We start from the raw sequence: 18,451 nt of genomic DNA on the forward strand, positions 1-18,451 counted from the left end.
AGTGATATCTGTAATTTGTATGTAACCCCTTCTCATGTACAGCACCATGGAATCTATGGTGCTATATAAATAAATAATAATAATAAAAGGGGAAAAGGAGTCATGCATACAAGGACAGGATGGGGAAGCCATGCATACAAGGAAAGCGATGGGGGAGCCATGCATACAAGGACAGGTACGGGGGAGCCATGCATACCAGGCTAGGGATGAGGGTTCATACTCAGCTTATACTCGAGTTAATAAGTTTATCCAGTTTTTTCGTGGCAAAATTATTCTTGAGTATATACGGAATTTCAGTTTGTTTCTTAATATATTTGTGCAGATTATGGGTAACAATAATGGAAGAAAAAGTTTGGAAATTATTTTTCGTGGTATGATTTTTTGCAAGACAAAAACCTTGCATTTTAACAGGTGGCAGACTTTTTTTTATACAGGAGACTGTCAGTACAGAAGTGGTTTATTTAAAGGGAATCTGCTATGAGGAGTTTGGCAATTAATCTAAGAGCAGTGTGATGTAGAGACAGAGACCCTAATACCAGCAATGTGTAACTAACTAGGCTGCAAATCTGCTGCCATTTCATATTAATAAGCTCTCTATAGCCCCTCCCCCACCACTGATTGGCAGCTTCCTGCCTATGCACCTCCTACACAGAAAGCTCCCAATCAGTGGTATGGGCTCGGTATGTAAAGCTCAGCATTCAGAGAACTGGTCTATAGCAGATAAGGCTGTAATTTAATCAAAGTACAGCAAGCAGCCTAATAACTGACTGTTAGAATTAGGCTCTCTACCGATAGATCATAGTGCTCTGAGATGGAGCAGCAAAAACCTGCTAACCGATTCCCATTAAAGACAAATATACTGCACTGAAAAATAATTCTATGGAATGAATATAATCAGCAACAGAACATATTTGTAATGAGTATTTATTTTTGCATATTTTCAGGATCCATCAACATATGCTTCTGATGTTTGCCACTCTGTGCCACAGAAAAGAACCCACTCCTGTCTTAGAGGGCTCAGTTGTCTGAGATAGCTGAGGACCAGTCCTGCTCCTGCTAGATTACAGAAGCTATAATACAGTGATGTTAAAAAGCAGAAAATATTAAATAATTAAAGCACATGTTGATGATATCATCTGCATAACAATGGTATGCCAGCCTGTTTTGTCTCATGGTAGCATAGAAAACAGAAGACAATTTACTCAACTGGTGAGCAGAAGGCGATAAGTGCAGTCTGCCAGACAGAAAAGGACAAAACCACATTAGAAAAGTGTCATCAATTCCACAGAACTCCTTAAAGGAGTCTGTCCGTGATGCGCCTGTCACTCCTCTGTACTCCTAATAGCATACTCCTGCTTTGACTGATGTCACGCGTCATCCACACAGTGAATCGAGAGCTCGCACCTGCGCAGTATGCTCAAAGGACCGCGTAGGCGCACTCTGCTCTGCTGTACTGTGCACACAGCATAAAATAGCACTGTATAAACACATAGCTTTAATTGATGGGAATGGCATACCGAGGACTCGTGTTTGTGCAGAAGCCTCATTAAAATTTTGTCGCTATGCACATGCGCAGTGCTGTTTTATGCTCTTCTCACAGCAGGGCAGAGTGCACCTGCGTGGTCCTGTGAGCATACGGCGCAGGGGCAAGCTCTCGGTTTGCTATCTCGATGATGCGTCACATCAATCAATGTTGGAGGGCATGATTAGGAGAAAGGAGAAGGGACAGATGTCCATTGGACTGGACCATTCTTACTTACATACTGCACGCCAGCTTATCAAATGGCACTTTTTGGGGTGTACAGTGGGAGTCAGTCGCTCATAGATACATTTGTAGAATGCAGCAAGAGGCATTTGTTCATAGGCTCAAAAACTGGTGATAGGTTTCCTTTAAATGTATGTAGTAATGTCATAGTCAGCTGTGACAATGCTGTAGAGAGATCTAAGGTAATGCTGGAGAGAAATCTAAAGCTGCAGCCAAAACCTGATCTTTTGACAGTAAAAATAAGCTGCAGGTTAAATGTAGGTTTTGCTGCCTTGTTTTTCTGCTTTTCTTTCTGTATATTTGCTATGCTTTTGTTGCGTTTGTAAGGATCCCAAAGTTCAGCCTTGCTTCCACCCTAAGATTACATGAGTTCATGAAAAAAATGCACAATTGAATTGTTTAGATAACACATTGGTAGAGCTTTGAGATGGTCAGGCATTGTTCACTTTCAAAAATTAACAGTGTATTGTTTACTTTCACACATTGGTAGGGCATTGAGTTGGTAAGACATTGTTTGCTTTAATGCATGTCACTAATTTAATTAAACTGTACTAATACTTACATCTGTGCTTACATGAGGACACCTAGACATTATGGGTGGTTTGCACGTTAATGACCGGGCCAATTTTTACAATTCTGACCACTGTCCCTTTATGAGGTAATAACTCTGGAATGCTTCAATGGATCCCGGTGATTCTGACATTGTTTTCTCATGACATATTGTACTTCATGTTAGTGGTAAAATTTAATTCATATAACTTGCGTTTATTTGTGAAAAAAACGGAAATTTGGCAAAAATTTTGAAAATTTTCCAACTTTGAAATTTTATGTCCTTAAATCACAGAAATATGGCACTCAAAAAACTTAATAAGTAATATTTCCCACATGTTTACTTTACATCAGCACAATTTTGGAACCCAAATTTTTTTTTAGGAAGTTATAAGGGTTAAAAGTTGACCAGTGATTTCTCATTTTTATAACACCAATTTTTTTAGGGACCACATCACATTTTAAGTCACTTTGAGGGGTCTATATCATAGAAAATGCCCAAAAGTGACACAATTCTAAAAACTGCACTCCTCAAGGTGCTCAAAACCACATTCAAGAAGTTTATTAACCCTTCAGGTGCTTCACAGGAATTTTTGAATGTTTAAAAAAATTAACATTTAACTTTTTTTCACAAAAATTTTACTTTCGATCCATTTTTTTTATTTTCACAAAGGTAATAGGAGAAAATGAACCCCAAAATTTGTTGTGCAATTTGTCCTGAGCATGAGGATACCCCAAATGTGGGGGAAAACCACTGTTTGTGCACACGGAATGCTAAATTGGCTGTGATCGAGAGTGGACGCTATGTCGTATTTGGAGAGCCCCTGATGTACTCAAACAGTGGAAACCTCCCACAAGTGACCCCATTTTAGAAATTACTTCAGGTCCAATTTTTTTACCAAGGGTAACAGGAGAAATTTGACTGCAAAAGTTATTGTGCAGTTTGTCTTGAGCACTCTGATACCTGATATGTGGGGGGGAACCACTGTTTCGGCGCATGGCAGAGCTCAGAAGTGAAGGAGCGCCGTATGACTTTTTCAATGCAAAATTGGCTGGAATTCAGATCGGATGCCATGTCACATTTGGAGAGCCCCTGATTTGCCTAAACAGTGGAAACCCCCAACAAGTGACCCCATTTTGAAACTAGACCCCAAAGGACCTTATCTAGATATGTGGGGAGAACTTTGGGCTTCACAGAAGTTTATAACGTACAGCCGTGCAATTAAAAAATCATATTTTTTCCTCAAAAATGATCTTTTCACCCCCAATTTTTTTTTTCTCCAAGGGTAACAGGACCCCAAAAGTTATTGTGCCATTTGTCCTTAGTACACTAATACCCCATATGTGGGGGTAAACGACTATTTGGGTGTATGGCAGAGCTCGGAAGGGAAGAAGCGCCATTTGACATTTTTGTCTGGAAATGAGATCGGATGCCATGTCGCGTTTGGAAAGCCCTTGATGTGCCTAAACAATGGAAAACCCCCACAAGTGACACCATTTGGAAACTAAACCCCCTAAGGAACTTATCTAGATATGTGGTGAGAACTTTGAACCCCCAAGGGCTTCACAGAAGTTTATAATGCCCGGGTGTGAAAATAAAAAAATCATTTTTTCCACAAACATGATCTTTTAGTCCCCAATTTTTTTTATTTTCCTAAGGGTAACAGGAGAAATTGGACCCCAAAAGTTGTTGTCCAATTTGTCCTGAGTAAGCAGATATCCCATATGTGGGAGAAAACTACTGTATGTGCACACGTCAGGGCTCAGAAAGGAAGTAGTGACGTTTTGTAAATCAGACTTTGATGGAATGGTCTGTGGGTGTCATCATGTTGCCTTTGGAGAGCCCCTGATGTGCCTAAACTGTGAAAACCCCCACAAGTGACCCCATTTTGGAAACTCGACCCCCCAAGGAACTTATCTAGATGTGTGGTGAGCACTTTGAACCCCCTAGTGCTTCACAAAAGTTTATAACTCCCGGGCGTGAAAATAAAAAAATCATTTTTTCCCATAAAAATGATATTTTTGCCCCCAATTTTTTATTTTCCCAAGGGTAACAGGAGAAATTGGATCCAAAAATTTGTTGTGCAATTTGTCCTGAGTTGGCTGATACCCCATATGTGGGGGTAAACCACTGTTTGGGCGCATGGCAGAGCTTGGAAGGGAAGGAGCACGCTTGACTTTTTCAAAGCAGAATTGGCTGGAATTGAGATCAGACGCCATGTTGCATTTGGAGAGACCCTGATGTGCCTAAACAGTGGAAACCCCCCAATTCTAACTCCAACCCTAACCTCAGCACACCCCTAACCCTAATATCAGCCCTAACCCTAGCCCTAACCCTAGCGGGAAAATGGAAATAAATATATATTTTTTTAATTTTAATATTTTTCCCTAACTAAGGGGGTGATAATTTACTATTTTTAGCGAGTTTTTATGTTTGGCAGCTGTCACATGCTAAAAGACGCTTTTTATTGTAAAAATAGTTTTTGCATCACCACATTTTGAGAGCCATAATTTTTCCATATTTTGACCCACAGAGTCATGTGATGTCTTATTTTTTGCAGGACGAGTTGACGTTTTTATTGGTACCATTTTCTGGCACGTGACTTTTTTTATCGCTTTTTATTCCGATTTTTGGGATGCAGAATGAACAAAAACCAGCATTTCATGAATTTCTTTTGCGTTTACACCATTCCGCGTGTGGTAAAATTGATAAAGCGGTTTTATTCTTTGGGTCAATATGATTACACCGATACCTCATTTATGTCTTTTTTTATGTTTTGGCGCTTTTATGCAATAAAAACAATTTTATATAAAAAATAATTATTTTTGCATCGCTTTATTCTGCGAGCTATAACTTTTTAATTTTTTCGCTGATGACGCTGTATGGCAGCTCTTTTTTGCGGGACAAGATGACGCTTTCAGAGGTACCATGGTTATTTATATGCGTCTTTTTGATCGCATGTGATTGCTTGGCGGTATGATGATAAAGCATTGTTTTTTGCCTAGTTTTTTTTTTGAAGGGGTTCACTAAAGGGGTTAACTAGTGTGACAGTTTTATAGGGGGGGTTGTTACGGATGCGGCGATACTAAATAAGTGTATTTTTATTGTTTTTGTTTTTTTTATTTACAAAAAAATAATTTATTAGGGATTTTTTATTATTATTTATTTAGGATTTTTTTATAAATGATTTTTGCACTTTTTTTTTTTTTTTTTACTTTATTATATTGTCCCAGTGTTGGACAATATAATAAAGTGTCAAATGGCTGATCTGATAGGCACTGCTGCAGGCTTTCTCACTCTTGCTCTCAGCAGGCACTGAGGAAGCCGCCTCCCTGCAGGCCCCCCGAAGACCCCCGCGGCCATATTGGATCTGCGAGGCCTGCAGTGAGGAGACCCTCGGAGCAGCGCAGCACATTGGCTGTGCTGACACCCGGCCACAATCAGCGAGGCCCCCCCCCCGGAGCGCCTCTGATCGCTATGACGTACTATCTTATCCCCGGTCATACGGGCCTGGGTACCGTGGACGGGATAGTACGTCCAAAGGCAGAAAGGGTTTAAAATTGGAAAATCAGAAAAAATAAATAAACTGCAAAAACTGTGAAAAATGCTGTGAAAACTTATTGACAAGATACAATTTTTAAAACAGTTGCAGTTTTCCAATTAAGACAGGAGAAAAAATAAACATGTACATGAGATTTCTGAAATCTCATAGCTATTGCTGATACTGTAAAAAGCAGCTTTTAATTTGTACTGAAAAACGCAGCAAAAATGCAACGTGTTGTAAGGAGGTGGCCAATCCCCTCAGTTGCGCCCTCTTCTCCTTCCGTATGACCTTTCGTGCACTTTGTATAAATGTGTTTGTTGTTGTAATGTAATGTATGTCCTGTAATTGCTATCTATTGAGTGTTCTTCCCTTTAAGGCTATGTGCACACGTAAGCAGAATTTTCCTGAGCAAAACCTGACTCCTTCCCAGGAAATCTGCATTTTTATTTTTCGCGTTTTTGTCGTGGTTTTTTGCACGGTTTTGCGCATTTTTTCCGCAGCATCCACATTCTCATTGAATATAGTTGGAAATTTTCAGCGATGCTTTTTTTTGAAAAAAATGCATCATGTGCACAAAAATTGCGGAATGCATTCTAAGAATGGGATGCTTAATGTATGCGGTTTTCAAGCATTTTTGCAGGGAAAAAACACGAAAAAAACGCTAACGTGTGAACACAGCCTATGTTACTGTATCCTTTGTATTTGCTGCTGCCTGTCTAGTTAGGGGCCGCAATAGTTAAGAATGTCGGTTGGGCCAGCAGCAGTAAGGCCATAGGTAGCTGCTGTTTTCCCTCCAGAACTGCCTGAGACTTGGTCAGGACAGACCTGCATGATACAGGGCACTGCCAGGCCTCCGGATAGGAGGGAACTATTGCTCTGTATTCTACAGGACTGAGGAACAATAACTAACTGCTTGCATTACGGGTCTACAGGACTATAGGAGGGCCCCACACTGAAGGGGTTATAAGCGCCCAGATCCCAGCGTGTGGATTGTTGTGACTTTTGGCTTCTGCGGCCGTTGTGGGTACGTCCAAAGCCAGCGTCAGGGAGAGAACAGTAATCCAGTTGTGCATCTTTCTTTGCCATCATGTTCTATTAAAAATTACTTTGTTGTCCCCGTTGGACACAGTTGCCTCTTCTGCCTTTGATTTGTCTGGACTACTGCGGCCGGAGCAAGAACAAGGTACGTCATAGGGAAAGTTGTGTTGGTCCCATCTGTTTATATACAAGGGGACCAGGGGGGTACTTGCTGACAACTCATTGGGCTCTGTGTGCTATGCCTCTAAGAACTCGGCTCTGAATACAAAATTCCTCACCGGTTGCCCCTTGTTACACTGTGGACATAGCCTAAGAGTATGAGGTTGGTACATTCTTCCCTGTCTACTGTTATATAAAGGTCATTACATTCTAGTGTGAATGCTGATTTATTTCTATATGCTTTCTGAAGCCAAAGTCATGCAGTACATGCAATCACCTGATAATCTGGTTGGCTGATAGTTGGATAGTTACCTTGTGAATAGTTTTATTTTAGATATTAAGAAATTGGGAGGAAACTGAAAACAAATTGCTGTCTTCTTATAAATCTATAGATTTTTTCACTTTGACAATAGTTTTGTTTCTATATATTGTAATTAGTGTCTGGTAAGCCAAGGTTAGAGAGTGACTTTAGCTAGGCTTGTAATCCTCAGGGTAGTTTCATAAGGTTTGGTGTGCCCGATGTTATACCCGTTACATTCTGCCTATGAAAGCGCACCTCTATATCTTGGCACTGAATCTACCCTCGGATGCTATTGCACCATTTTTCAGTTATATTCAGTTATATTCCCGTTCCCAGTGACCTTCTTATACTGTCCACCTCCACTAACTTGCAGAAGATGTAAGACTCAGGTTCGATCACTCAGGATTGATACAGTGTAATAGGTTTTGCAGAAAATTACTCATTACATTAGGCAGAGAAAACAAGGGAAACTTGTTATGTCAGATACGACAAATTAGGAAAGGCCTGATTCTTCTTCGAAACTTGGCATACAACCATGGCACATTTCCCAAGATAGCATTTTGGAAATATTACTTCCGTGAAAACTACAAAGATTCTTGTAACTTAATATTAACTCTGAGAATTTTTATCACCTTCATTTTAATCATGTCCTCATTGTAACACTTTACTGCCGGGAGACGTTTCTGCCACCTTTCAATGCTCCGACGCTGCAGCCATTGATTTTCAGGACTGCACCAATTGGAAGAAGAAGCTTGGACCTTGGTTTTGCTACAGAGGAGCAGCTGGGGATCAGTAGGTGAGCAGACATTATTATTATATTTTTAGACCATAATGATTCATTTTTATATAAAAAAGGATGAACAATTCCTTTAATGGTGCATCATTTTCTGTAGTCAATAAATATTGCAACGTGCATCAGATTGTGGCAGAGGGATCTAGATTTTTAGTTGTGTTTGATCACATTTCACGGCATTTTCAAGTGCTAACAAGTCTCCCGGCGTCTCTGTCTGCTGCACTAGGTGACAGATCCTATACACCAGTTACAGTAAGTAGGGATGGCATGGATGGTAAGTCTGTTCTGTGATATTGATCAAAGTGTACTATAATGTTTCCTGGATTCCAATGATGTTGTGACACATCTGCTGACTTACCCTTATATGATAGGCAGTGCTCTAAATATTCCACCTGTTTCCTCTGAAAGTAACTAGGGTATCTATCTCACAACGAGTTATAGACTGCAAAGGGCAAATGGTTGGAAAGGTAATTTATTTAAAGGAGCTTCTAGTTAACATCTGCAGTTGGACTGTAAGAATGGATATATGGGTGGCTGAGAAGTGGACGGTTTATGGGGTCTGAAATTCAGCGCTGACATTTAAACGCACACAGGCATATTCTCTCTGCAGTAAATTTGAAATATGCAATTACTTCATGAAAGTATTTATGCCAACTGGTGTCAAAGCATTCTGAAGAGTCGCAAAATATTCTCACAACACGGAGTCGTGCCAAAAATGTGCAACTTTTGCCTTTTTTCTGCTACTTGCGTCAAGCTCCACCAAAGTGGGGAAACCATGGGCAGGACTGGGCATGACAGTGCTTGCCCACCTAATTCATCATGTTATGCCACTTTAGGGCCATAACTTATCCCTGAAATATTACTCCAGTCACTGACTGGAGGCTGTGGTGTTTATCATACTGTGTATAGGGGCAGTGGTAGCCATCATACTGTGTATTGGGGGACTGTATGGGTAATTATACTATATGGGGGTACATAGGGAACATCATAATCTGTGGGGGTTTATATATTTATGGCCATCACAATATATATAGGGAGATGTGGGGGCTATCATACTGTATTTAAGTATTTAAGCAATAAATACACAGTGGAAAATTGAGGCACTACAAACTCCAGCATAGTTTGCCATGAATGATTACATAGTAGAACAATAAGGCACTAAAAGCGCCAGCATAACTAAGCAATAACTAAGCAATAAATAAATGCAAGCGAAGCAGAACAGTAGGGCTCACCTATCTTTGGGCTGATCAAAGAGGCAGGCTATCAGCTACAGGAGCCAACAATGGCTCATATGGATGGACAGTCTGGTCCTGGCAAATGATACAAAACATGTTGGAAAATCTCTATGAAATCACATTTTCTTGTTTTACGTAGAATACAAAAAAGAGAGCTACAAATAAGTGAGGTAGAGAGACATGAGTGATAAGATTTTTAACTGCAGTATTACCTACAGCTCTGGCAAAAATTAAGAGACCACTTTCAAATGTTCAGTTTGTCAGATTTTTCCCTTTATAGGTATATTTTTGAGTAAAATGTAAATTGTTTTAGTCTGTAAACTTCTGACAACGTCTCCAAATTTCCAAGCAAAAATTTTGTATTTTTTGTTCATAATCACAGAAACAAGAATACTAATGTTTTTAATCAGGAAGAGCTCTGAAATCAATATTTTGTGGAATAACCATGATTTTTACAAACAGCTTTCGTGCATCTTGGTATGCTTTCCTCCAGCCTTTCACACTGCTTCTGGAGCAAAAATTTAAGCAGTTCTTCTTTGTTTGATAGCTTGTGACTATCCATCAACCTCTTGATTACATTTCAGAGGTTTTCAATGGGGGTTCAGGTCTGGAGATTGAGCTGGCCATGACAGGGCTTTGATGTGGTGGTCTCTTAATTTTTGCCAGAGCTGTATCTCGAAATCCTATTGAAGAGAGCAGTTAAAAGGATTGTCAAGTTAGAGTCTAACTTGCTGATCAGTGGGTGTCTGACCACTGGGACCCACATCGATCAGAAGATCGGGGAGGTTTTATCCAGATGGGGAACTTTTATCCCTGTTGTAAGTGATGTGCCAGGTTGGATGCCCGACCATCATTACATTCATTCTCTATGTCACTGCCGGAAAAAGCTGAGTGGAGCACTCGGCAACCTACTAATGAATGAATGGAGTAACCATTGATCATGAGCACTTCTGCATCATTTTAACTGGAATGGAAGTTCAGTGGTCAGACCTCCACCAATCCATGTCATCACTTATTCCTTAGTATAACACACAGTTCATAGGTCTGCATGTGTTAACCCTTTTATAGTGGATATATATATATGGGATATATTTATAGGGGAATAGTATCAAACATGTCCAAGGCCAGTCAGTTTATTTGGGGATTCCCAAAGTTTACTGCTTTGACATGTCGATATGTAAGGTGTACTTGTCATATTGAAATAGTAGAGAGGTGCCATATCCAAAAGTGTCAAGTCTAGAAAGAAAAATTATAAACACACTGGCGCTATTATCTGTGTTTGACCAGCTGCAAATTAGAAGCAGAAATCTACTATGTCTAATCTTGATTAAACTTACAAAGTAATTACATTTAGGTGCAATATTTAAAGTGCTATATACAGTACATTATAGAAGATGCTGTTTTTTCATCCCCTTTTTCCCAGAGCCATAACATTTTTAGTTTTCTGTCCACATAACAGTACGCCTGTGTTTTTTTGCGGAGAAAAGTTGTACTTTTGAATAAAACCATTTGTTTTATTTTTGATGCACTGGAAAGTGGGGGGGGAAATATTCCAAGTGTGTGGAAATTGCAAAAAATCACAGTTACTCTGTTTTTCGAGTTTTATATTTACCATGTTCAATATGCAATAAAACTGATCTGGCAATATGATTCTCCATGTCAGTATGATTACATAGATACCAAATGTGCTTAGTTTTTTTTTAATTAAGTGTTAAAAAAAATTGCAAATTTGTAAAAAAATTTAAATAAAAATTTGTTTTTCGATTTACACCATTTACCACTCGGACTAATTTAACTTATATTTTGATAGATTGGACTTTTACAAATGCAGCGATACCAAATATGTGTTTTTGCTATTGTTTTATTTTTAATCAGGCAAAAGGGGCGTGATTTAAACTTTTTTTTTTTTTTAAATGTCACATTTTACTGTATTTGTTAGCCCCCTTAGAGGACTTGAACCTGTGATTGTCCGATCGCTTGTACTATACATACTAGTGTATTAATCTTCTATAAACACTAGCTAAACCAGGGGTCTCAAACACGTGGCCCGCTGAGGCTGAAATGTGTTGGTTGTACCACCTGAGATACCATATACTGTCATATCCGCTTATTAATTTTTCATATATGTATTTTGAAGTACAGTCTTCATTTTTTTTAAAAAAAGAATTTTTTCAATACATTTTTGTATTTTAATATTAATCCAGCGCTGGAGATTCTCTTATCTTGTGGTTTGCTTCGACAACGCCGTGATTTAGGCGGCTCCGTGCGCTTGGAAGCTATGGATACATACAGTCATATGTTAAAGTTTGGGCACCCCTATTAATGTTAACCTTTTTTCTTTATAACAATTTTGGTTTTTGCAACAGCTATTTCAGCTTCATATATCTAATAACTGATGGACTCAGTTATATTTCTGGATTCAAATGAGGTTTATTGTACTAACAGAAAATGTGCAATCTGCATTTAAACAAAATTTGACCAGTGCAAAAGTATGGGCACCCTTATCATTTTCTTGATTTGAACACTCCTAACTACTTTTTACTGACTTCCTGAAGCACTAAATTGGTTTTGTAACCTCATTGAGCTTTGAACTTCATAGCCAGGTGTATCAAATCATGAGAAAAGGTATTAAAGGTGGCCACTTGCAAGTAGTTCTCCTATTTGATTCTCCTATGAAGAGTGGCATCATGGGCTCCTCAAAACAACTCTCAAATGATCTGAAAACAAAGATTATTCAACATAGCTTTTCAGGGGAAGGATACAAAAAGTTGTCTCAGAGATTTAACCTGTCAGTTTCCACTGTGAGGAACATAGTAAGGAAATGGAAGAACACAGGTACAGTTCTTGTTAAGCCCAGAAGTGGCAGGCCAAGAAAAATATCAGAAAGGCAGAGAAGAAGAATGGTGAGAACAGTCAAGGACAATCCACAGACCACCTCCAAAGACCTGCAGCATCATCTTGCTGCAGATGGTGTCACTGTGCATCGGTCAACAATACAGCGCACAAGGAGAAGCTGTATGGGAGAGTGATGCGAAAGAAGCCGTTTCTGCAAGCACGCCACAAACAGAGTCGCCTGAGGTATGCAAAAGCACATTTGGACAAGCCAGTTACATTTTGGAAGAAGGTCCTGTGGACTGATGAAACAAAGATTGAGTTGTTTGGTCATACAAAAAGGCGTTATGCATGGAGGCTAAAAAACACAGCATTCCAAGAAAAACACTTGCTACCCACAGTAAAATTTGGTGGAGGTTCCATCATGCTTTGGGGCTGTGTGGCCAATGCCGGCACCGGGAATCTTGTTAAAGTTGAGGGTCGCATGGATTCAACTCAGTATCAGCAGATTCTTGACAATAATGTGCAAGAATCAGTGACGAAGTTGAAGTTACGCAGGGGATGGATATTTCAGCAAGACAATGATCCAAAACACCGCTCCAAATCTACTCAGGCATTCATGCAGAGGAACAATTACAATGTTCTGGAATGGCCATCCCAGTCCCCAGACCTGAATATCATTGAACATCTGTGGGATGATTTGAAGCGGGCTGTCCATGCTCGGCGACCATCAAACTTAACTGAACTGGAATTGAAACAGGAATGGTCACAAATACCTTCATCCAGGATCCAGGAACTCATTAATAGCTACAGGAAGCGACTAGAGGCTGTTATTTTTGCAAAAGGAGGATCTACGAAATATTAATGTCACTTTTATGTTGAGGTGCCCATACTTTTGCACCGGTCAAATTTTGTTAAAATGCAGATTGCACATTTTCTGTTAGCACAATAAACCTCATTTGAATCCAGAAATATAACTGAGTCCATCAGTTATTAGATATATGAAACTGAAATAGCTGTTGCAAAAACCAAAATTGTTATAAAGAAAAAAGGTTAACATTAATAGGGGTGCCCAAACTTTAACATATGACTGTATTGAAGATTGGGTGAGCTGACCTTTTTCCCTTCCCTTTCTCCTGTTATTTTAATGTATTAAGTTTGAAAGGAATGCGTCCCGCCAGCTTAAAATTTTTTTATGTGCGGCCCATTTACTCTGCCGAGTTTGAGACCCCTGAGCTAAATGTTGGCTTTCACAGGTGTAAGGTCATGACAGGCACAGAGGTCTTCAGCAGACCCCTGGCTGTCATGACAACGCATCTTCACCCTGAAATCATGTCATGGTCGTGTGGAATGACACGTACCATTGCTGGCGCATCTTAAATGCTACTGTCACAGATTGACCACTGCATTTAACAGGTTAAAGATGTGAGCTTGGCGTACAAGCTGGCATTAAAGTCAGGGACCCTACATATGGTGTAACTGTACGTCATATGTAGGGAAGAGGTAAAAGTCTCATTGCGTTCCTAAGGTTCCATGGACTTTTAGCTCATGTAATATACAATGCAAAGTGTATGTTATCCCATGTACTATACACAATCTTTATTAGTTTATCAAACAATGACAAATATGATAATAATTGAATCATAAAAACAGTATGGGACACAGAGATCCCTCCTACCCAAGGGACAGGTATAGAAAATGTTTAGCGATATAACAAGGACAATGTATAGTCATATAGGTCTGTCTATATCTATAGAAGCGATAATGGGTCTCCTAGTCTAGTGCTTAGCTACATACATGAACATATACAGAAATATAATCAAAGCTCAGTAGTGCCAAACAGTGGCAAAAGAAAGTGTCAAATATATTGCAATAATTCAACAATCTGGGAAGATGAAGACCAAAATCCCAAGTGGCCTTTTTGCGTTAGCATACACTCTGGAAGAAGCTAATGGAAAACGCTTGGGTTTTTGGTCCTCATCATCCCAGGTTATCCAATTATTGTAATTTATTAATTTTTATATTTCAGGTTCTTGCTTTTATATTCATTGGGTTTCTTTATCTTTTGGGAGTGCCCCTTTCATATTTCGACCTGATATAGGCATTTATAGTATGAATCAGGTAGTCGTATAGTAAGTCACATGGGGGCTTCCATTTTGCCTGCAGATATATTAACGTGTACATTTTAGGAGTAATTTTTTCAAACTTCAAGTTGTTTCTTAAGCTGTAACCACTATCTGAAGTATGATTAACTTTCCACTATCCTTCATATTGAAGATACGTGAAGCACCTCACTGTTGCCAAGTTACATGACTTAATGTTTTGCAGATGTTCACACACCCTACTCCTATACTAGAACTTTGTCTTCCTTACATATTTGTCTTGGCGTCAACAGATCAATTATCGGTAGAACATTAAGGCCACCAATGAATTTACATTCAATTGTACATTTTCTTTGGAAATGTATATCATGTAGCTCTGGAGAATTTTTGTGTTAGCTAAATATTTGTGCTCGTAGCCGTGTATACTATACTAAGAGAACGTAGTATTTAGGTTATGGGACAGCCATCGCAGCATTGTCTTACAAAGATATGGCACGTTAGGATTATAGGTTGAGCTCAATGGACTTGTGTATTTTTGTATTTTGCTATATGCATACCAATTTCCCATTAAAAAGTAACCTTTAATATTATCGTTAAAAGTAATCACAAAATAGAAAATATCAAGACAAAATGTTAAACTCCAGTGGGGGAAGTGCACTCTGACTTGGCTCTGAAATGCAAAAGCACATTTGGACAAGCCAGTTACATTTTGGAAGAAGGTCCTGTGGACTGATGAAACAAAGATTGAGTTGTTTGGTCATACAAAAAGGCGTTATGCATGGAGGCTAAAAAACACAGCATTCCAAGAAAAACAATTCCAGTTGTAAAATGGATAGTCAAAATAGTGTTAGTCTAAGTTGCCTTTAGTTGTTCCCTAGCAGGTGTCCCTTCCTAGATGCGGAGGTTGGCACCATATCTTGGACGCAAAGTGGCACCGCCTCTCACTGACGGCTAGCCCTGATAAGCCCTGTTAAGAACCATTCTAATAAAAATTTGGTCGGTAATCAAAAAAACACCATAACCACCCATGGCACCCAGAGATCAAACAGAGCAACATAACCTCAAAAACTATCATCGACTATACATAACTAAAATCCAAAGATTAGCATAAAAATGTCCACCAAAGTAAATTGATGGCACTTCAAACCAAACATAAACACAAATTCAGGTACCTGGTAGTTCCAGAAAAGATGAAGAGATCCATAATAAAATATTAAAGATTTATTAATAATAATTATGAAAATCCATTCACATAATTCAAAAAAGGGCATCAAAAGGGAGTACCACATGCAAAAGTATATCAGTATGTTCAATTGTTCGAGAAATAATTAGCCAAAAAATTAGGGCATATGAAAACAATGGGGAGACAAAAATAGGTTTCAATAGAAAATACACATAATAATACATCAATTGTGTAGCAGAGTGGAGTCCCCAAATCCCAACGCGCGTTTGACCGCTGGCTGGTGTGGTGAAACGCACGTTGGGATTTGGGAAGTCCACTCTGCTACACAGTTGAGGTATTATTATGTGTATTTTCTATTGAAACCTATTTTTCTTCCCCCATTGTTGGGTTTATGCCTTTGGCTATGGAGTTTATTACATGGGTTTATATGGACTGACAGTGAAAGTCTGATTTAAGTGCTATGGTGGTGCAGTACTTTGGGAATGTTTACATTTGATATTGTGATCTATGATATCTTTTGATTAGATTTATTATTAGTTTTATTTTTTTCCTCCCTTTCTTTTGATTTACATCTAGTCTGTTTTGGAACTGTGCTCCCGGCCTTCTTTTCATATGCCCCAATATTTTGGCTAATTATTTCTTGAACAATTGAGCATATTGATATACTTTTGCATGTGGTACTTCCCTTTGAGGCACTCTGTTATTTTTAATTATGTGATTGGATTTTAATAATTATTATTAATAAAGCTTTAATATTTTATTATGGATCTCTTCCTCTTTTCTGGAACTACCAGTTACCAGAATTGGTGTTCATAATTAAAATCCATTCATATTCATGTCCAATGTGCATTGTTCCAAATAAAAAAGACACAATAACACCACATCACGGACCAAAAACGCAACGTCAGACAAAATACTCTCTAAACATTAAAGCCACACCAGTTGGTAAATAATAATGAGGCAGATGAGAATACCAGCCGCCAGCTGTCTGCTTTAGCTTGGTTGGTTGTCAAAAAATCGGGGGGTGACTCCAAGCCATATGTATTTGTTATTTATTTAAATAATGAAACAAAAACAACGGTATGGAACCCCTCTATTCTTGATAACCAGCTATGATAAAATTGACAGCTGAGGGCTGAAGATCGCAGCTGTTGGTTTTGCCTTTGATGGTTATAAAAAATAGAGACTCCACATAGTTTTTTTATCTATTTATTTACAGCACAGGCACCAGCTGATGAATACTCTCATCAGCCTCACCTGTTCTCACTACTATAAGCGACAGTAGGCGTATGCCAGTGTCATAGCTGCTGGCTCACATGCTGTAATCTGACAGCATGGGACTGCAGTGCTCCAACCGGTGGTAACGATATTACCACCAATCAAAGCCTGTGTTTGCTGCACTGTAATGCATAGGGCAGCACGGTGGCTCAGTGGTTAGCGCTGCAGCCTTGCAGCGCTGGGGTCCTGGGTTCGAATCCCACCAAGGACAACATCTGCAAGGAGTTTGTATGTTCTCCCCGTGTTTGCGTGGGTTTCCTCCGGGTACTCCGGTTTCCTCCCACACTCCAAAGACATACTGATAGGGAATTTAGATTGTGAGCCTCATCGGGGACAGTGATGATAATGTGTGCAAAACTGTAAAGCGCTGCGGAATATGTTAGCGCTATATAAAAATAAAGATTTATTTATTTATTTATTTATAGATGACATAGCATACATGGCGTAGCATACAACGGATGTTCAGGCCCCCCCATTCAACTAAAAGGGGTACCCACCGAACCCAAACATCCATGGGTTTACCCATCCCTAGTTCTGACATTTCTTGCATAATGTGCTGAAAGTCTTTCTGTATCAGTATCCTGCTGATAGACATTCTGCTAGACCCCGCCTAATAGATTGCAGACCTGGGAGAATCTCCCATCTAATTCATGTAACTGCTTAGATGCAGCGGTCACTATTGACACCGCTATATAAAGAATGAAACAGCTGGGATCAGAGTTATCTATTATCACATCAACTGGAGCCTGTCTCTATCTACCAGCTGGGTAAAAGGCAATATCTGCAAGATCTGTGTGATGAATATATCGATCACAGAACACAAACTAGCCCTCCCCGTACTGGAAAATTAGTCAAAGTGCAGAAGTGGTGTAAGAGGCTTCCAGGGCCATAGTCATGGCCAAGCACTCTGATGCATCTGTGCCCTGGCCTCCTTTCACATGAAAACAGCATTCTTTCACCAGCATACCTGTGTCTTCTCTTACTGCCCCATCAGGGATTCCACTGTGGTGCTGAAGCCTTTCAACAATTGGTTTCGCAAGAATTGACACACAGTTCAGTTCAAATGCAACATGTGAAACTTTACTTGAATAAACTTGGCAGCACATTCTTGTCAGTTACAACATCAACAGCAAGTTCCATGCAGTTCTCATTCTGCTCTTTCCCTGTACTTAGCTCCTCCAGTACATTAGGGGGTAATAGCGCTTTTGGCGGTACCGCAGCATTCTCCCTGTTCAGAATCACTGTGCTTGGGGATTCTCTAGTCTGTTTCGCCCCGGTCCTGAGAGCATCGGCCTATGCAATAATCTGCCACATGTTGAACAATCTGCGCCCTGTACTTTCCCGGACCGCTTCCTTTCTCCAGCTATGAACAGCTGCAATCCTGCTGCTTGATACCATACTTCTGTCCTATAGACTCCGAATAGCTAAGCTTCCCTTCTTCAAAACGTTGCATGACAGCTGTGGTGTCCTAGGCCTAGAGTCCATGTGGACTATTCGGGTGCATGGACCCTTCTGACTACCTAAGGGAACGTTTCTTGCTTACCACACAGCAGCCCCTTCTAAGGTTAACCCTTTCCTACACTATACACTAGCTGAAAGCTCTGTACACTATAATGCCCCCATCTAGTGGCCAGTCCAATAGCTGCACTTACCCTATACACTATACATAGC

At 39.6% G+C, this 18,451-nt stretch overlaps 1 long non-coding RNA gene across 1 annotated transcript in view; it reads left to right on the forward strand.

Annotated features, from left to right (window-relative positions):
* The first annotated feature begins 7,949 nt into the window (after window positions 1–7,949).
* The window catches only part of LOC141092778 (uncharacterized), a 50,124-nt gene continuing 39,622 nt past the window's right edge, over window positions 7,950–18,451 (forward strand). Inside the window, exon 1 of the long non-coding RNA XR_012232911.1 lies at window positions 7,950–8,153. This is a non-coding gene — a long non-coding RNA (uncharacterized lncRNA). The remainder of the gene's footprint in view (window positions 8,154–18,451) is intronic.

This window comes from Dendrobates tinctorius, unplaced genomic scaffold, assembly GCF_039654945.1.
Source record: "Dendrobates tinctorius isolate UK_male_01 unplaced genomic scaffold, ASM3965494v1 ptg000060l, whole genome shotgun sequence".
In the NCBI taxonomy this organism is placed as follows: domain Eukaryota; kingdom Metazoa; phylum Chordata; class Amphibia; order Anura; family Dendrobatidae; genus Dendrobates; species Dendrobates tinctorius.